We start from the raw sequence: 20,950 nt of genomic DNA, 5'->3' as shown, positions 1-20,950 counted from the left end.
ATTTGGTCATTTTAGGCACATAGAACACCGGACTCGTGTTGAAATCTATTTATCATCTCCACATAATCTGATAAGGATGGCTTAGTTGATAAGAAAGTAAAGGGACACGGGAGACGATCTTGACTGCTAACTCATAGCTGCTTCTCTGAAGTGCCATTGAGTCACAAGTTTGTTATATATGAAATCAAAGTTCCCTTTCACCCCAAAGTACAGAGAGAGCTTTACAGCTTCGTAGACACTGCAATTAGTTTAGATAACACATAGAAACCTCAGAAACTTCAAGGTGAAGATAAGAGTACAAGGTTGGATTGTAGCTGCCTCATCATCAGTTAAGTCTGGGAATATTTTGCTGGGTCGGGAAGTCCCTGAATTTTTTGGCCTTGACTATCTAAAACAACTTTTTGAGACCCAGCAGCTGCATTCCTGACCAAAGGGGAGAATGTTAACCTCTTGACTTCTGGTTTGCTAAGAACTTAAAGTTTTCCAATAAGAGAAGGTGTGGATCAGAAAAGGAGTCAAAAGAGGAGTCTCAGATTTTTATCTATTTGAGACTGTTTCTCTTATTGGCTTCCCACAGACTTGACATCAGGAAGACTTGAATATAAAATCTGCCTCAGACACTTCCTAGTTTTGGGACTCTGGGTCAGTCCCTTAACTTTCCTCAACCGTGGTTTTCTCCTCTGTAAAATGGGAATAATAAGAATAATCTACCTCATAGGGCTATTGAGGTTAAACGAAATAACATAAGTAATAAGTACTTTATAGACATTGAAGTGTTATTATGTAAGTATTAGATAGGATTATAATTATTAGGATATTCATTGTTAACCTTCTTTTTGTGCTCTGGACCCATTTAGTGGTTAATCTGGTGAAACTGATAGAACCTTTTTCAGAATAATATTTTAAATAATTGAAGGAACTGCTAAATTTCAGTTAGAGGTTCATAAAAGTAAAAATGTAGTCTCTTTCCCATCCAATTTCATAAACCCCTTGAAATCTCTCCATGGGCTCCTCTGGGGTTTAGGAATCCCCCAGGTTTAGAATTCCTGGTCTCCATGATCTGCAAGTCCCCTGCTAGCTTTATATCTTGCCATCCTGTGGACCAAAACTGCAACAGATCTTTCCAGTCAATCCTAATGGCTCATAGGACATTGATGTTTTTGTCCCAAATATTAATCCCCCTGAGGTGCAAATGTGCTTCCACAGTCTTGACAGGGATACCGGGAAGCATGGGCTCCAGTGAACAGGACTGGCAAGACTCGGATGTGTCAGGCACGAAGGGCTCTTGTCCTCCAGAGCTGCCCATCCAGAGGAGGGATCCTCTTGGAGGGGGAGGTAGCATCCTGATGCAGTTTTGGGTAACTGAAAGCTCTGTGGGATTCCAGCCCATTCATTGTGCCTTCCCCTAGACCGGGACCAGGCTCTGGGAGTCCATTTCTCTGGTGGTGTTTTATGAACAACAACAACCCCACGAGGGACACAGTCAGTATCAATGCTCTTCTCCAAAAAGATGCTCTTGTTCCCATTTTTCAGCTGAGAAACCAGAGGCTCTCCAAGGTTAGGTTACTGGCCTGAGGTCCCACAGGCAGGAAGTAGTTGAGCCTGAGCTCTAGGCAGAACAAGAACAGCTTTCAGTGCACTTTAGAGCACTTTGGCTCTTCTGATTTCAGGTTTGCTAGTTTTTTGGGGGGGGTGGGGGAGGGAGATGTGGGGAAGGTTAACTTATAAAAGCCCAAACTTGACAGTTTTAGCACTTCTACAACCAGTGGTGTCAAACCACAAATTAACATTATCCCTATTTTACTGTATTTTTATTTATTTTGTTAACGTTCATCTAATTATATTCTAATTTGGCCCTCCTCCCTTTCTGTAGCCTTTGGCTGCCTGTTTGACACCTCTGCTTGAACCAGGACCTTCCTTAGACTGGGAAAGTTAGACTGTAATGTAATCTTTACATCATAGTCATGAATGCCAATATAGCCCCATTTTATAAGGATTTTATAGGCAAGGAAACTGAGGCTGAGGGAAGACCACAACTTACCATACTTGCCTCGGGGATCATTAGTAGAACAGAGCAGAGGTAGCACTCAAACTCAGAGCTTTGAACCCCACAGTCACCATTTTGTCCATTACACAATGATTGTTCCATAAGGAATTTCCAGTGAGCATGATAAAATTGTCAGGTGTTTCTGTTTTTCTTAACAATTCCTCAATTATAGTTTGAAATCAAGGATCCATAGAAATGAGCCTGAGTATTAACAATGCCTGAAGAGCACCCCCTGTGGCCCTAGATCCAATTCTGACTATTTGCAAACACCTGGAGAAAGTAAGCTGGGTGGTACAGTGACTAGCCTGCCTGCCTGGAGTCAGGAAGATTCACCTTCATGAGTTCAAATCCAGACTGAGACACTTCCTAGCTGTGGGACCTTGAGCAGGTCACTTCACTTTATTGGCTTCAATTTCCTCATCTGTAAAATGGGCTGGAGAAGGAAAGGGCAAACCATTTCAGAATCTTTGCCAAGAGAATTCCCTATGGGGTGACGAAGAGTCAGACATGACTGAAATGAATGAACAATAAAATTCTTTTTATTCCCTTTGTTGTTGGTGTTGAGGGGGTAACTCAGTACGATGGTTTTATCAGGGAAGGATTTCAGACTGCTGGGCCAGCCCGAGCACCCTCCTTACATGGAGGTTTGGAGAGGAGCTCTTGAATGGCCACCCTTCTTCCAGAGGTGTCCCATTGATTAGGTGTAAGGACCCCTCCAGGGAGAGGAGGTTCCTGTGATAGAGAGTTCAAGGGGAGGTGCAGCAGCCAAGTGAAAATGAATGGAGTTTGCACAGGAGGAAAGCAGCCCCTTGACAGAAGCCAACCCAGGGTCTTTGTTCTTTCATGTCAAATTCTAGTAAGTCTAAAGCTCTGGCCTCTGATCTCTTGTGTCCAGCCATCTCTCCATTAAACCTCGATGTCCCGGGCCTCAGTCTCTCCATTTGATAGGATAGTCTGTGCTCTTCTAGTGATTAATTAAAAAATGGTTAGAGAGCAGTGTTCAGGGTCAGGTCAAATGAATGCTTAATAATTAACAGTCATCTGCCCTGTTGCCATTATCTGAGAAATGAATAGTATTAAAGAGGAATCAGGCAAATTCCAACATGTTTTCAAGTAGCTTCACCTCCTTCAGAATGACTCATCTTGAGGAAGGGAATGGACTTATCGTGTCTGTCCCTAGCAGAGGTAGAATTCACAAGGGGTGAACATCCTGACAGAGAGCTCCATAGCCATCAGACAATGGAACAGGGTGCCCTGTGGGCTGCTTAGTAGCTTTCCAGCACTGCTAGTGGACATGGACAACCTGAGGGATCTCCTGACAGGACTGTTGCAGAAAGGGTTAAAGAATGGAGCAGGACCACTTTCTCTTCCAGTGCTGAGATTATTCCCAAATCCAAATATCCAGCCCCACTGCCCAAGCCCCCATCCCACATCTCCAAGAGCCTTGTGGCTATCTCAAGCTCATTATGTTGAAAACAGAACTCGTCTTTCTCTCTAACCCCACCACCCCCACCTCCTGCCTTCCCTACTGCTGTAGAGATCACCACCATCCCCAGGCCCTCAGGCTCACAAGCCAGGAGTCATCCTGGGCCCCTTACTCTCTCTCACCCCCCAAAATCAATATGGCACCAAGCCTGTTGATTTTACTTGTGCGACATCTCTCTAATACACCCTCTTCTCTCCTCTGACCTTGCCTCCTCCTTGGGACAGACCCTCATCACCTCATCCCTGGATTATTGCTGCTGGGGCTCTGCCTGTCTCAAGGCTCTTCCCTCTCCAGTCCATCCTCTATTCCACTACAGAAGTGATTTTCCTAATAGCACATCTGACCATGCCTCCTCCATCTCTGCCTCTGCCTCTGCCTCTGTCTCTGCCTCTCTACCTCTCTCTACCCCTCTCTCTCTCTCTCTCTCTCTCTCTCTCTCTCTCTCTCTCTCTCTCACACACATACACACACACACACACACACACACACACACACACACACACACAGTCCATTCCAGTGGCTCCTGAATTTGGATGACCTCCAGGATCAAATCTAGAATCCTCTGTGTGACTGAACCATTTGCTATGGCTTTAGGAGGAGGTGCTGCTGGTGTATTTATTGCCTTTGCTCAGTAGATAGAACATTTGCTCTTGGAGCTGTCAGTCTAGATGTTCTCATTAACATGACTTCAATTGGTACATATTATTATTTTAGCTCTCTGAAATATCTCAGTATCAGACCCAGGGGAAAAGACGATTCGTTTCTATTAAATTTAGTGACTAGAGACGTTGAACCCATAGGAGAATTAGTTAGAGATACTTTGAGTGAATAAGAACAGATCAAAGAAAGAAATTGGATAATAGATGCTACTTTAAAGGGTACAACATTAATTTTGCCTTGCTGTGGTGCAGAAAATTCTCTTTTTCTAGTTTAGTGGCTCAGAACTATTATTCGCATAAAGTCTCATTTGCAAGGTTAGTGATAGTGGAAACAAACAAAGCAAAGGGTGTAGTCAGATACAAATGGCGGCAGGGTTATGGGCACTGTTGGAAGAGTCACATCTCTGCCCCTGGGGGACAAGGACAGGCTACCGCAGGGTGCCTGGGCTGAGCCTCTGGCCTTGGGCTTGGGTCTGATAAATGGGTGAAACACTAAAGGGGATTCAAACACTGACTTTCTTAGTACCACTTCCTTCAGATTCCCAGAAAACGTGTTGCTGTAGGGAAGGACACTAGACTTGGATTCTAAGGCACGGCACGCTCCCCTCTTTAGTTTCTATTCCTCATCTGCAGAGTGGGAAGGAGAATCATGGTGTCTATCTACCTCAAAGGGCATTGGGAGGGCCCAGTGAGATCATGGATATGGAGCTGCTTATTCCAGTGAAATGACCTAAGGAAAGGGCTTCCTTCAAATGAGATGATGTATCAAAAGGGATGGAAATGAGAATTATTATTAGCAACAAGAAGCAACTGTCGGCATTTCAAAGATGTGGATGTTTCTTGCTCAGCATTTCACTGTCAGTACCGCACAAAACAGCGCACTTACCAACTTTTCTCCAGGAGAACATTTTAGGCGCAGAATGATGGAATGTTATAACTAAAAGAAACCTTAGAATACTAGAGTCAGGGGATGCCGAAGCTGGGAGGGCCTTAGAAGAGGCTGTGTCAGAACCGAGAGGGGCTTTAGCGCATGGATTGTCAGGCCTGGGAGGGACCTTTGAATGGGGCATGTCTGAACTGGGAAGGGTCTTAGAATAAGGAATGTCAGAGCGGAGAGGGACCCGAGAACCTAGAATCTAGAATGTCAGAGCCAAGAGGGTGTTAGAACAAAGAATTTCAGAGCTGAGAGGGGCCCTAGAACACAGAATCAGAAGAGAAGGAGGCTGCTGAAGTAATTTTCTCTTTCCTCACAGATCTGACAGATTTTTATGTCTTGTGCGATTATGTCACAGAACGGAAGATTGCTATAAATAAGGCAGGACTTCTTTAGTTTGTAATAAATAATTAGGAATCTTCCACATCTGCTTTCTGAAGCATTCATCCTGGGGAATAAAGTATTAAATGAATATATCAATCTCACCAGAAGACATTTTGGCGATAAACTTACAGACAATGGCCTGGTTCTGTTAGTTACATCCTGGGGAATTAGGGGGTTTGGGCCCAGAAGCCAGCTGACTTGGTGACTCTTCCAGCCAGATTGTTTCTTACTCTTAACTCTTTTGGAAATTTCCTCTGAGAAAAAAGCGTATGATCCTGTCATTAGAGTGTTTCATGCCAGATATCAAAATGTCTGTAAAATGCAGTGGGGCATTTTCAGAGGCAAACAGTGAAATCATCTCATCAGACACTTCCATTATGACTAATGTTAGCAGATTCCAAGCATCCCACATTCACATGACTGGCTGATTCTGTCTGTCTGACTCTCTGTCTCTGTCTCTTTCTTTGTCAAAAAATCCAGCTGCAGAACCAGTCAACCAAGTTTCCTTTCCTCGTGGATGCTCCCTCAGTCGAACCTCCCAAGTCATTTTCCCCAAAAGGTGACTTGATTGGAGAACACCTTCAGTAATCGAGAGCAGATCCGTCATCCTGCTAATGTTTGTATCATAGTTATGATAAACATGCGGTCTTATCTGCACGGCCTAGCAGGCAGGCCAAGTTGTTATCAGGGACGGTGCAAGCTAGCTTGGAGAAGCTTGTCTGACATGTCTGGATTAGGAAATAGCTTTCATGCTATCTAAGTCGTCATAGTGCTAGTGACAGAGAGAGTCTGCTGTCTGATAAGCAACCTCTCTAAGAAGAGAGAAGCTCTTCCCCAGTAAGTTGGCCACTCGATGAATTATTTAGCCACGAAAACCCATGAAATCTAGAAAATTAAAAGACAAAAAAAAAAAAAACCCCAAACCAAATGGGAATAGCCTAAGCTTAGGCCTGTGCGACCCTGCCTGCTTCTGCAGTAACCGAGAGGACCAGGGCTGCTGAGAACCACCCAGGTTTAAGACAGTTAACATTGGAATTCTCAAGGTCAGGTCTTTGTCCAGTGATCCATAGGGTGACTTTTAAGTAGAAGAAGTGGCCAAAGTATGATCGGAAATAGGAGGTTGGCTTTTCATGTAGGGAAAGGTATAGATGACAGGGGGGTTGGCTTGGTGCCAAACATTGCGAGAAGGGATGGAGGGAAAACCCACATTCGTGAGATCATGGATTCATTGAAATTAAAAGCTCAGACACAAGGTCGTGGGGCCTAGATCTCACAACAGACTTTGGGTTGAACCTAATACGAAAAATGCGATAGTGATAAATGTAAAATCACGTTTAGATTATAAAAATCAACTTCCCAGATAGACAATCTGGAAATTTTAGCTAGACAGGCAACTGAAAAAATTCTAGATATTTTAGTAGGTTTCCAGCTCAGAAGAAGTCAAGGGTAGGATGTGGCAGCCTCAGAAAAGCTAATATGTTCTTTGACTGCATAGTGTCCAGGACTAGTGAGATCAGAGTTCCCCCATCCTCTGCCCTGGACAGAAGATATTTGGAATTTGGTATTTGGTTCTGAGTGTCACATTTTAAAAGGATACTGGGAAACTGAAGACTGTCCAGAGGAGGGCAGTCAGGATGATGGAAGGCCTTAAGTCTATGTCACATGAAGAACGGGGAATGTTTAGCCTAGAGAAGAGAATACTTGGGGAAGATGTTACAATCTCCCTTTGTTAAAGGGATTTTCTTAATCTCTCCCTCTGCCGAACTCCTACTTTTGACCCTAACACCTTGAACATTTAAGACTGAAATGAAAGAGGAATGAGATCTTTCTTGTTGACTTCAGAGGACAGAATTAAGAGAAATGGGTGGATGGTACAAATAGCTTTGATGTCAGAAAAAAAAATTTGCAATAATGAATGCTATCCAAAAGTGTAACAGGAGGCAGGGTGTTTTCCCTTATTGGAAGTCATCAAGCAAAGGCTGAATAACAACACGTTGGTTATGCCCTGTTCAGGTAAAGCTTGGTCTTAATAGGATTAGTTTCTGGATTTTAGATTTTGTTCTTTAAAGAAGAATTTTGCTTGTGGGAGGCCAGCTCTTTAGCTATACCCTAAATTTTCCAGAGAAAGAGATAGCTGGCTAGTTACCAAGTTCAATTCAACTGAACCATAACAAGAAATTTTTGTACCTACAACAAAAACCTGGAAAGACAACTTTAGTTGTGGAAAAAAGGGGGAAAGGGAGTTCAGGGAGCAGGGGAAGAGGTCTTCCCTGCAGATACCTCCACCTCTGGGAGTGTTGGCCCAGGGACCAACCATTCATCTTCTCTCCGCCATCTCAGCTTTTGCCTCCCCAGACTCTTCTACCCTGCACCCTCTCCCCTTCCTTCTTTCAGCTCCCTTTGTGTAGAGCTTCCCCCATTAGACTGTAAGTTCCTAGAGTGTAAGAAATGCCTTTCTTTTTACTTGTATTTGTGTTTGCAGTGTTTAGCCCAGAGTCTTGTACTTAAGTAAGTGCTTACCACGTGCTTTTTCTGTCCGTCCATCCATGTGTCCATGCGTCCATCCATCCACCCCCCCTTCCATCTACATATCAGTGTCTGTGTATTTCTCTGTCTCTCCATCATGTGGCAGCTTTCTATTTTAGCTTTTCATCTAACTGCTTTCCCCTCCTCTTATTGTTTCAGTTTGACTGCTCTCTCAGTCTCTGGGTTCTGACTACCCACTTTGATTTGCCCTCAGTTGTCTTGGGCCCTCATCTCTATTCTCTTTTCACCTTCTCTCGGTGAGATCATCAACTTTCATGAGTTAATGATCATCTATGCAGATGACCCCCCCATCTAGATATCTAGCCTCTTGCAAATTGCAGTCCCATATCAACTTCTTGATAGACATTTCCGCCTAAAGATGATGGAACCTGAGACAGTTATGGTAGCACAGAGATAGATTGTTGGAGTCAGAAAGCCCCGAGTTCAAACCAGCCTCAGGTGCTTCCTAGCTGTGTGACCTTGGGCAAGTCTTTTGACCTCCATCTGTCTCAGTTTCATCATCTGTAAAATGGTGTTACTAAATAGCACTTACCTCTCAAAGTTGTGAGGATAAAATGAGATATTTGTACAGGATTTGGCAAACCTTAAAGTGATATCTAAATGTTAGCTATTATCGGGTATCCCATGAGCATCTTGAATTCCACATGCCCCAAACAGCACTCATTATCTCCTCTAACACCTCTTCTAAACTTTCCTGTTTCTGTTGAGACTCCACCATCTATCTAGTTACCCTGGTCTGCCACCTCCAAGTCATCCTCAGCCCTTCCATCTACCTTGTGCCTGTATCTAATGAGCTGCTTAATCCTCCTCTATGCAGAGCTCACATGGACTCCTTTGACTCTCCCCCATCACCTCCTCTAAAATAGAGCCATAATGTCCTTGACTGGAGGCACCTCTTCTCTTTTCTCTCCTCTCTAGTTCAAACTCAACCCAGAATCACCTTCTAAAACCATGTCTTCCTGTTTCTCTTGCCACCTTCACATCACTATTGCATTTAGGAGAAAATACAGATGCTATTGTGTAGCAATTAGAACCCTTCACACTCTAGCACCTTCTAGATTCTTTTTAGGATTATTTTCCATTCTCTTCCTAATGTTCTTTTCTATACTCTAACCTCATCTCTACATCTTGGAACACTGTCTTCCTTCAGGTCAGTGCTCATGGGCACCTCCCTCCTCTAAGCAGCTTTCCCTGATCTCCTTCTTTACAGTAGTGTCAAGTTCCAATAGAAACGGCCCCCGACTAAGGAAACCACAAATGGACATTATCTGTCTAGTTTGTTTTGTTAAACATTTCCCAGTTACAGTTTAATCTGGTTCAGGCCCAGCAAGAGTCAACCACCTTTGGGCCACAGTGGATCTAGCTCTTGGAGGATAGCTGTGTTTTGTCTTTGTTTCCTTAGTACGGTCAATGCTTGCTTGTTGCTTGGCTGGCCTAACTAATCATTCTTGCTCACTCAACACTAGTACTGACTCAAGGTTCCCGGCGTGGTGGTAGAGAGCGAAGTGGATTATGTCTTGTTTCCTCACCAGCCTCTCCTCTCCACCACCACTAGCGTCATTACCTTTGCCCCAGGCATATGGTCCTGGCCCACCATTTTGTCTTTAATCCTTGGTATTTTGAGAGGGTGGCTCTTGCTGAGCCTCTTCTTCTCTGAGAGAGGAAGGGTCTGGGGCTGTCCTAGCCATGAGGGAGGCTAGGGAATGAAGGAAATGCCATGCCCAGGGTTTGTTGGATGTTCCTTTCCACCTCACCCCTAGACGGTAGGTCTTAGGATGCTGCTGTTCACCACAAGGGGCTCTTGTGGTGACATCCTGAACTTCCTGGGGAGGAGATTCAGCAATGGACAGACATCCTCAAATCCCCCTCGTGGCTCTGGGTGATGTGGGAGTTTCTCAGGATGCTAAAAGAGGGTATTGCCTGGCTTTAACTTCCCTGAACCTTGAATGAAGGGAGATTTGGGGTTGGTAGTTGCTGGGGGGTGGTTGGCAGAGGAGCCTCAAATGTTTGGTGGCCCCACTTCTCTTGCCATCTTTCTTCCATGTATGGACCAATAGCTACTTCTTCAGCTTTTACAGGAAAGGAGGATTTGACTTTTTGCCCATACTCTCTAAATTCAATGTCTTCTAGCCAATTTGGTGCCCTCTAAATTGGTTGCTGCCTTGGACAGAGCTCCTTTCTCCCTACTCTGGTTACAGCTTTGCAATTCAAGGGCCAGCTGTGAATCAGTGAACAGAGTGCTCTGCTGGCTGCTGAATGCACTGTTAGTGGGCATCTGAGCCTTAAACACACGTGACTCTAGTATATTATGTACACATATATATAGTATGTGTATACCTACATGTAATATGCATGTATGTGTGCATTGTGTGTACAACATACAATGGTAATTATTCTAGGGAGCTGTAGACAGTATGCTCTGTGATGTTTCCAAGGGTATGCCATTATTAGGGAAATCAGAGAAGGCTTCTTCAAGGGAGTGGTGTTTGAGATGAACTTTAAAAGACAGCAAGTGCGTCACCTGAAGAAGAAGAAAAAGTCGCTGGGGGCAAAGGGGATGGTGGGGACAAAGGCACTGAGGTGGGAAAACATGGGACATGTTTGGAAATCAGAATTTTTTTGATTGGTTGGAACATATTGGGCGAGCACTACAACATAAGACTAGAAAGTTCAGGTAGCCGTGGATCATAGAGGACCTTGAAACCTGTCTACCATCTTGTTAACCTTTCATCCCTGAGACCAGACTATGCTTAAGAACAACTGGAGGGAAGCAGCGTTGGGTAGCCCTAGCAAAAAGCGCATGTCTCAGGAGCCAACCAAGAGTTCTCTCCAGGCAATATCTATATCATAATTCATCAAGCCTGTTTTCTAGGAGTTCCTTTATTCTAACCATATTTTATTAGTTGGTAGGTAAATTCTTTTCTGAAAACCCATTCACTGTCTTGGGTAAACCATGACTTCATAGGAACCAAAGCTTATGTTCATGATTAGTCCAGGACAGTGATGGGCAAACTACAAGCCCCCTGAAATGTTCTATCTGGCCCCAAGACATTATTCCTAATCTGACGCATACAACGAGTAGGATACAATACAATGAAACTTCAAAAGAGTTGCCTTAGAAACAGACTGACAGATGAGCACTTCCATTCCTTTGGCCCCTCTTTAAAAAGTTTACCCGTCACTGGCCCTGGAGAATCTGAAGACCTGGAGAAGGGGAGTGACAATGGTCAAGAGAGAGAAGCCTTTCCTCCCAGCAGCTACTGGAGGACTGGACTTTTTTGAATGAGCCAAGTATCAGGGTACTGGATACAGAGAAGATGGGGGAGAATCATTTCTTGGTCTCTTCCTCCTTGGCTAAAATCTTGATCTCCTCTTTTCTTAGCTTACAGACTCTCTTCCCAAAGCTTTTATGCTTCTTTAGTCTTAGATCAGTGAGTCTCAGCCTGGTCAGCCAGGAGTTTCTTCCAGGCCTCATCTGCCTTCAGTTTATCAATATGCTCCATGAGGATCCATGTATTTTTTTTTAAGTTTAATTAATTGATTGATTTAGAATATTTTTCCCATGGTTACGTGATTCATGTTCTTTCCCTCCCCTCCTCCCATCCCCTCCCATAGCCAACAAGCAATTCCACTGGGTTTTACATCTGTAAAGGTCTATTTCCATATTGTTAATATTTGCATTAGGGTGATCACTTAGAGGCTACATCCCCAATCCTATCCCCATCAACCCACGTGATCAGGCAGTTGTTTTTCTTCTGTGTTTCTGCTCTCACAGTTCTTTCTCTGGAGGTGGGGAGCATCTTTCTCATAAGTCCCTCAGGATTGTCCTGGGTCATTGCATTGCTGCTAGTAGCAAAAGTCAGTTACATTCGATTGTGCTACATTGTATCAGTCTCTGTGTACAATGTTCTTCTGGCTCTGCTCCTTTCACTCTGCATCAGTTCCTGGAGGTCTTTCCAGTTCACATGGAATTCCTCCAGTTCATTATTCCTTTTAGCACAATAGTATTCCATCACCAGCAGATACCACAGTTTGTTCAGTCATTCCCCAATCAAAGGACATTCCCTCATTTTCCAATTTTTTGCCACCACAAAGAGTGCAGCTATAAATATTTTTGCACAAGTCTTTTTCTTTATTATCTCTTTGGGGTACAAACCCAGCAGTAGAATGGCTGGATCAAAGGGCAGGCAGTGTTTTAGAACCCTTTGGGCATAGTTCTAAATTGCCTTCCAGAATGGTTGAGGATCCATGTATTCTTGAACACATTTCCCTTCACCTTCAAATACAGGCTGGGGGACATATGTTGGTCAGTCTTTCTAGATTCACAATATCTTCAGAGTAGATAGCACAGTGTCCTCATGCTCCTCATCCAAGGCACTTTCTCAGGCATATGAGCAATGGCAATGCCCTTTTTCTTGCTGATGCCCATGGGCCTGCCCTTCTGTTGAGCCAGAGTAGTTTTCTGGCATCTGGCACACACTTCTGGATGATCAGTCCATCTCTAACCAGCTTCAGGATCTGTTGATGGGAATTGGCACTGGCCGTTTCATCAGTCATGTTGGGGTCATGTACCTTCTTTCCACATCGAAGGACACTCGAGGCAAGCCTCTTCTGAAGCCCAAGTGATTCATAGTGGCAGCCACTGCATGGAAAAGGAAAGGCGAGAGCAAGTGCTGAACTTCTGAAGAAGCTTATGTGGACCTTCTGGTAGATTCTTTTTCCTAGTTTCAGCTTTGTCCCCCTGGGAGCCTCGTGGAGCTTCAGTTTCTTCTTTTATAAAGTGGGGAGGCTGGGCTAGATCACGGCTTAGGATCCCCCCAGCACTCAGCTTCTCCAGCTTGTGTCTGGAATTTGGCCACACACCCCCCTTTCATGGGGTGTTCTGTTTTGTTCGACTCCTGTCACAGCCCTTCTGCCTTGATAAGAGTGGGAAGGGCGGGGCTCAGGGGGCTCTGGCTGGGCCCTGACCGCCTCCCCAGGTCATCACTGTATTCTTCATTGGCTTAGCTAAAAGCATTTTTCCCAAGTGGCTGATGGTAGTCAGGTCACTCAGACCGTATTGCTGAATTCATAGGAAAATAGGACAATAACGTGTCTGTCTTTTCACACACACAGCATCTTGTTCTTTGGCTTCTTCCTATTGGTTCGAAATCAGCCAACATGTTTCTAAAACAAACGATGAAACTATGTAATGAATAGCTCCCTGTGAGAGGCCCGAACATTGATCGAGGCACTCTGGGCAAGTCATCTGACATCACATCTGTTCAAATGGCCACGGCCGGCCTTCCTGCCAGAAGTGCGCCGTCAGATCCTTTTGTGGCCTTGGAATCCAAGCCCAAGTCTTCTCCCTGCTGTTCACATCTGTCCGAGGCCCTGGCTCTTCCCAGGCTGGAGAACTGGGCCTCAAGACCCAATGGCGGCTTGGAAAAAGAGCTGGGATTTAACTTGTGGCCCCAGCTGCACCGTACAGATAAATGCTCTGAGCCAGATGAGGCAGCGCCATTTGCATTTATAGGTTTAATCAGAGCCGTTACAGCTTCACTCTCTGGCCTTGGTGTTGTGTAAATCTGCCCCATTCCAAGGCTTTCCCTCCCTTCTGGGATCCCTCAGCTCATTGCAGTTTTGTTGGGAATGAGGAACAACAGGTATGGCGGGCTGGAAAGGGTGATTAGAAAAAGCAGCCGCATCTCCTTTCTTAGAGGACCGCCCTGGAGCTCCATTTGTACCAGGGCTCTGGGCTTAATGTCTCCCCGGGGCGGCAGGTGGCCCTAGAGGATGGGGCAGAGGCTCCCTGAAACCGACCCCAGTCACCAGGGCAAAGTCAGAGGATGGAGATTGTGACAGAAAGCATTCTGCCGGGCCAGCGCACCTGAGGGAAAGGCAGGCACCACATTGTGGGGCCTGAGGCTAGTATGGCCTGGTGGAAAGATCACAGGAGCTTTGGCATTAAATGTGCCAACCCCTGGGTTCAAGGCCTGGCCTGGTCTTCCTCTTAGAAGTTGTCGTTCACAGCACCTTAGGGCTACTCGTAGAGGCTTAAGCATTTATTAGGCACCTTCTCTGTTCCAAGCACAGTTTTAGGCAGAGGGATGAAAAGAAAAGAAAATGAAATCATTCTTACCTTCACAGAGCTTGTACTCTAGTGGAAGAGACCACATACATACACATATATGTTAATATACAATGTATACAAAATACCTTTGATTGAATTCTGACCAGCCTCAACGACCTTGATTAGGATTTCTATGAGATAGTTTCATCATCTATAAAATGGACATAATTGTAAGAGTCAGAAAACTACCTGGTAGGACTGCTGTGAGGTCCCATTTCATGCCTCATCATATCATGCCTTGAGTTCTGGACCTGCCTCTGCTCCTCAGGGCTATACTCCTCTTTCCTGAGTTTGGTTCCCAGCACACTGGTATGGATGCCGGTTCTTTCAAGATCTCCCAAGACCTGGTAGCAAAGGAAAGAAGACAGAAACCCATCCCAGAGCCAGGCTTGCCTCGATACCCTAACCATTCCCACTGGCCAGCTAGGGCTCAGAGAGGCATCTTTATAAAGTCTCACCACCAGTATGAAGGAGGGAAAGTGCATTTCTGCTCCACTGGGGTCCTTTGTGCTCTTAGTTCTGTCTTAGCACTCAATCTAAAAGTCTTTTCTTCACTACCCAGGCGGGGACCATGCTCTAAAGTAGAGAACTGAGGCACTCTAGTCACACTCAGAAGCAGGTTTGCCAAATGTCCATGTGGCCCGTTGCCTCAGGCTGGCCATATTGTGTAGACATCTAATCACTGGGCTCTCACTGTCCACTTGCCCATTATACATGTAACCCACTTTCCTCCCAGGATTGTCACAAAGACCAATCGAGGCATTGTTTGGTAGAACGTCCTTGATTCTCTCTCTTAAGCCTCCCTTTCTCCCTTTTTTTTTTAAACCCTTACCTTGCACTTTAGAATTGATAGTGAGTATTGGTCTCAAGGCAGAAAAGCAATTAGGGTCAAGTGACTTGCCCAGGGTCACACATCCAGGAAGTGTCGGAGGCCAGATTTGAACCCATGACCTCCATCTCTGGGTTTGGCTCTTCTGAGCCACCTTCTTCAGCTTTTCTTAAGAACCTGCTGGGTAGAAAGCAATCTGCTAGGTGCGGAGAAACAAAGTGGATGTTGTAAGCTCCTATAAGGGTTCATTGTTGTCATCCTTCCCATTTGTCAGAAAAGGCAGTGGAAAGGTTGAGTGATTTGTCTGAAGTCTCTTAAGTTAGAATGGAGCCCGGACGTCTGGTCTCCAGCCCTATGCACTCTGCCGAATCGTGATGCTTCTCTCCTGCGTGGACGCACTGTCTTTGTCATGTACTGATTAGACATTTGTATTTCAGCAGGTTGGGGAAGAGGCTGCCTTGTAAGGTGGCCCTTGTGCAGAGCTAGGAGCTGCCATCTGTCTGGTCTTTAGGTCAGCCGCCCCCCGTGGCCTCTGAGCTCATGTCTCAGAATGGTGTTTTCCATAAAACAGATAAAGAATTTTTATTAGCTTTAAGTGTCGCCAAGGGGTTTGCCCTTCTTGGCAGAAGCCGTAAGGGGTCCTGTGAGTACATGGGAGGGCAGCAGAGCTCAGGATGAGCTCAGGGTAGAGAGTTCCAGAGCCTCCTGGACATTCTGCCATTAAACTCCTCTCCCACTCCCCCATCATAGGATTGAGAGCTGGAAGGAGTTCCAAGGATCATTTGGGCCAAGTCTCTCATTTTAGATGTGGGAGAACTGGGGACAGAGAGGAGGACTTGCACAGGGTCAGTCATCCCATCACTAAGTTGTATATTTGAGGTTTGGACACGTGTCCTTTGACTTCAGGTCTGTAACACTTTCCACTACACCATATTGCCTTAAACCTCCATGACGGATGGCGTTACCTTTTATTAAAGATGTTTCAGCATGAAGAGTCATTCAAACTTGGGGGCTGCTGGGCTTGGTAATGTCCTGTTGACCTCCTGGGTTCATTATTTGAAGGCAGTCTGAAGACTCTAGAAAGAACAAGAGTCCAGAAATCTGGGCAGAGGCCCTGGCCTCCTCTCTCTCCTCCCCAGCTGTGATCTCTTGGATGAGTCCATTCATCTCTCAGAATCTCAGTTTCCTCAATGCTAAATGGCATTAGCATCCTTACCCTGACTGTCTCCTGGGTAGTTGTGAGGATCAGAAGAAATGATGGTATCTGAGTGCCCTCATCTGAATGTGAACTGCCAGAAAAATAGGCATCTGTCTATGGGAGAGGTTAGGGTCTCCCACCACCTTCCCAGGTGGTCTGGGACACTGAACCTTTATGGGATCATGTGATGGATGTTTTGTAAATTGAAGGACTTTGGAGACAAAGATGGACACGATTACTCCAAGTAGTAACGGTTAAGAACTAATCACATTTGGTGGTTCAAGGTGAGGACAACCTTTCTTCATATCCTCAGAGTTAAGACACTGCTGCACTGTGCCCCCCGCCCCGTTTTCATGCTGCCTTAAGGATTGTTCTGTCCTTAAATGGAGAAGTGTCCATCGAATAGATAGGTTGGTATTTAAAGGACCAGAATCTGCAGCACATGAGGGAACTGTGAACTGAAATGGGAACCCTGACCTTAATTTAGAGCTAGAAGACCCAAGTTCTAGTCCTGACCTTACTCATTTACTTACCAGTGGGGCAACCTTGGAAAAATCACTCATGGCCATTTACTCCTTGAATCTCAAGTTCCTGAGTGGCTGGCCTGTTCTTGCTCTCCTCCTATGGAGATGACAAGGCTCTCAGCTTCTTGCTATTTAGAGATGAGCTATGCTCTGGGCTATGTAGACTCTTACCAGGTTGTTATGCTATGCCTCCCTGGGACAGAGATTATGGGACAGGATAAGGGAGCACAAGGACACAGAAAAGAGCCCCGCTCTCCACTGAATGTGCTCTCTCAGTCTACCATGCTAAGGTTCCAAACTCCTGACACCCTCTCCCTCCAGTGCTCCCTGGCCCTTAAAGCAGACTGGCTTCTCAGAGACTCAGGGCATTTGCTTGCTTTCTCATCACTTCTGAATTCTCACCTTAATTTAATCTATCTCTCTCTCTCTCTCTCTCTCTCTCTCTCTCTCTCTCTCTCTCTTTCCCCTTTTTCCCTTAAAACTTAACTTTTTATCCTTGCTTTTCTCATTTCTAGAAGGCAAACAGCAAGCCTCTGTCCTCTTCTCCTCCAGGTCGTGCATGGTCCTAGCTGTGGTTCCTTCCACAGCTTATCAGTGACCCATTCAGAGCCCAGGGTTCCAGATAAACAATTCCTTTTCAAGATTCAGATAAACAGTTCTGCTGACCATAAAAGGAATCCATAAAGTGGCAAAAAACAGTCCAGTGAGGTAGAAGCCAAGATTGATGGTGGTCATCAGGGAAGCCTATAGGGTCCCTCCACTAAGTCCCAAAGCCTGTCTTCTCTGTATGCCTGGCCCAAGGGCCCCCTACTGGGTGCCGGGTCAGCCTCTCTGGGGCACTTATCTCCAGCTGCCTCCTGGCTTGCAGCAGCCCTGCTTCATGCCTGAAGGCCCTTTTGAACCCAAGTCTAGCACATACAAGCATCACAACGATTATTGTCTCAGCGTTTCCAGGAGGGAGGAGATGAGCCCTCCAGGTTCATCCCCACACAGAGACCACATAACTCCGTCCCCTCTGAAACCCTGAGTGTGTGTCCTGGCATCTTCCTGGGCGGTCCTGGGGACGCTGGGCCAGCTGCTGTCGAGGCACTTTGTTTGTATCCAGTTTAAGCGGCATATGTGGAGGTCCCTAGGACAGGGACACCCCGACACCCATGAGCCCCGGCCCCACCCTCGAGGAGCTCATGTTCTAGCAGGGGAATAGACAGAGAACAGCAGGACTAGAAAGGCCCTCTGAGAGCTCCTCGGAGGTCCCGGGAGAATCATTTTTGACTTCTTAGAGGGTTGGAGGGCGAGGATCAGGCGGTTTCTTGAAAGACGCAATATTTAAAGTTGGGCCTCATAAAGTGAGAGGCGGCCCAACAGCAAGCCACGTGCCCTGGCGGGGGCAGAGGGCTTGGCATTCTGGACTAAGGGATGCCCCACGCAGAGGCACAAAGGCAGGAAAGGGAGAGACACTTCCAAGGGATGGCCCGTTGTCCGGTTGGCAGAAACCGTGTGGCGAGAGGGTGGCAGGCTTCGGCGTGCAGGCGCGTGAAGGCCAGATGACTTGGGACGTGCCTTCCGGCCCAGCGTTTACAGGCAGGGCTCCGTTGGAAGGACGGCTGAGTTGTAGAGAAGATTCACGTGGGAACAGGGCCGTGGCACGGGCAGCGACGAGTGCCAGAATGCGGGATGGACCCGCTCCCTGCCCCGCTCCCTGCCCCACTCCCTGCCCCGCTCCCGGCCTCTCTCCCGGCCTCTCTCCCTGCCTCTCTCCCGGCCCCGCTCCCTGCCCTGCTCCCGGCCTCTCTCCTGGCCTCTCTCCCGGCCTCTGCAGCCTCCTTTGTAAAACGAAGAGGCCGGATTCCCCAGCCTCCAGGTTATCTTCTAGCAGCCCTTCCAACGGGGCGCCACAGGCAGCATCTCCCCCTTTACTCGCTGCGCAGGAACAATAAAGCCTGGATGGGGGTGGTCAGGCCCCTGGTCCGAGGCTGAGCCACAGAGGCCGGAGCACAGCGCCGGCTGCGTGGTGGCTCCAGGCGGCCGCTCTGGCTGGGTGGCTGCTCGCCGTCCGTCCGTCTGTGCCCCCTGGGAGAAGCCGCGGGCGAATGAGTCGGAGCGTCTGCGCAGGCCTGCCCGTTAGCCTGTCTTCTCCCGGGTAGAGTCTGTGGCACGAAGAGGAGAGGCCGGTCAGCTCGGCCCCAGGCTGGCCCCTTGTTGCAGTCTGGCGGCAGCGAGGCCTGTCGGGGAGATGGATGGGAGCGCCAAGGCTTCCTGGAGCCCTCGGCCGTGTGTGGGCACCACATGTGGGGGGCTCGGTGAACACCGAGGAGAGCACATGCTGTTTCCATTAGGGACCCTTCAGAGCCCGCTCTGCCCCCGGCCTCCTGCCAAGTGAAAGGCCCATTTATCACCCCCGCGGACGGATCCTGCAGGGCCTCGCGTCCCCCCGCAGGTAAACGCCAGCCTCGGAACTGGCTCTTCCTCAACTCTTTCCTCCCGTTGCCAAGATTTCTTGTGACTTCAGCGTTGGCTCTTCAGCATCAAAATGCGTTTTTCTGGCTGCGGGTTCTCCGCGGCTCCCTCCTCTCTTTCCAGGCTTCTTAGCCTTTACTGACCTCCACATAGCTGATCCTCCGACTCCCAGCTCTGGGCATCTTCCCTGGCTGTGCCTCCTGCCAGGAGTGCCCTTCCTCCTCCTCTCCACCTCCTGGCATCCCTGGCTTCCTTCAAGTCTCAGCTGAAATCCAGCCTTCTGTACGATAGAATAACAACAGTCATGGCAGCTAACGTTTATATGGCACTCACTATGTGCCAGGAAATGTGCTGAGCCCTTAACTATATTCTTATTAGATCTTCCCAACCACCCTGGGAAGGAGTTGCTATTATTAACCCCATTTTATAGATGAAGAAACTGAGGCAGGCTTGCCCAGGGCCACGTACCACTACATGTCCGAGGCCAGATTTGAACTACAGGCCCTGTGCTGTAACCACTGTCCTACCCAGCTGCCCCGACCTTCCAGCAAGAAGATTTTTCAGATTCCTCATTTTTTTTTAAAACCCTCACCTTTCATCTTAGAATCAATACTGTGTATTGGCTCCTAGGTGGAAGAGTGGTAAGGGTGGGCAATGGGGGTCAAGTGACTTGCCCAGGGTCACACAGCTGGAAAGTGGCTGAGGCCGGGTTTGAACCCAGGACCTCCCGTCTCTGGGCCACTGAGCCACCCCGCTGCCATGCAGATCCCTCTTCGTTCTGGTCCCTTCCGCCGTTGATCATTTCTTTTGCACCTTGTATATTGCTCACACGGACACGGGGGTTGTGTTTTTTCCTCCATTCCCTTGGGAACTCCCAGAGGCAGGGACTGTTTGCTTCTTACCTGCCTCTCCCAGGCGCTCAGCGGCCATCGTGCTGTCGCTGGGCCCCTTGGCCAGCCCGGGACCCACGCCGGGAGGAAGTGGTGCTTACAAGCCCGTCCTCTGTCCTTGTCAGGGCCTGTCGCGGCACCTGGGAGAAGGGCTTCATCTCCCTGCCTTGGCCCTGGCACGGCCACGTCCACCCGGAGCATCTTCCCATCTGTCCAGTCAGCCATTCAGCCATCCGGCGTTGGGAAGAGCATGAGGAAAGCCCGCGTGGGGCCCCCCACGTTTCTCGAGGGCCCGATGGGTTCAGGCCCCGTGCGTGCCCGATGGCGAGGCAGCCCCAGGCTTGGACAGTCTGAGGGAAGAGATCACCGTCGTCACCACGAGCCCTTTGGGGCTGGCATCTCGCTCGATCCACACAACCCCCCGGGGGGAGATGCTACCGTGAGCCTGGTTTTATGCATGAGGAAACTGAGGCGGGCAGCCAGAGTCACATAGTAAGTGTCTGAGGCAGGATTTGAACTCGGGTCTTCCTGATACAAATTGAATTTGAAGTAGCAGAGGTAGGAAGGCCCTCGTAGGAAAGGCTTCGTATGGACAGGCCGGGGCCAAGCAGCCACAGTCCTGTTGCTTAAGTTTCCCCTTCCTCATCGGGCTCCCCTGCTTTGGGCGAGAGGCTGCGGGGAGGCCAGCCTACATAGCCTGGGCTCCCGGACCTCCAATATCGGCCATGAAAATGACCAAAGAGCAGGTGCCCGTGTCAGGGAGGGACCCTCGAAGGCTGGAGGCCCGGCCAGGGGCACGTGAGTGATGGCCGGCCTGGTGGAGCAGCAGCGCCTCCAGTCCGAAGACTCCACAGTGGACGCAGTTTGGGTCATCCAGAGGCTT

General features: G+C 47.7%; 1 protein-coding gene and 1 pseudogene across 1 annotated transcript in view; one reads left to right on the top strand and one right to left on the bottom strand.

Moving 5' to 3' along the window:
* TTC28 (tetratricopeptide repeat domain 28) overlaps positions 1-20,950 on the top strand; it is a 664,121-nt gene that overhangs the window by 382,810 nt on the left and 260,361 nt on the right. The gene's annotated exons all lie outside the window — the stretch shown is intronic.
* On the bottom strand, positions 11,386-19,008 carry LOC123232579 (annotated as a pseudogene).

This window comes from Gracilinanus agilis, chromosome 1, assembly GCF_016433145.1.
Source record: "Gracilinanus agilis isolate LMUSP501 chromosome 1, AgileGrace, whole genome shotgun sequence".
Lineage (NCBI taxonomy): Eukaryota > Metazoa > Chordata > Mammalia > Didelphimorphia > Didelphidae > Gracilinanus > Gracilinanus agilis.
This window is presented reverse-complemented; position numbering and strand designations above follow the sequence as displayed.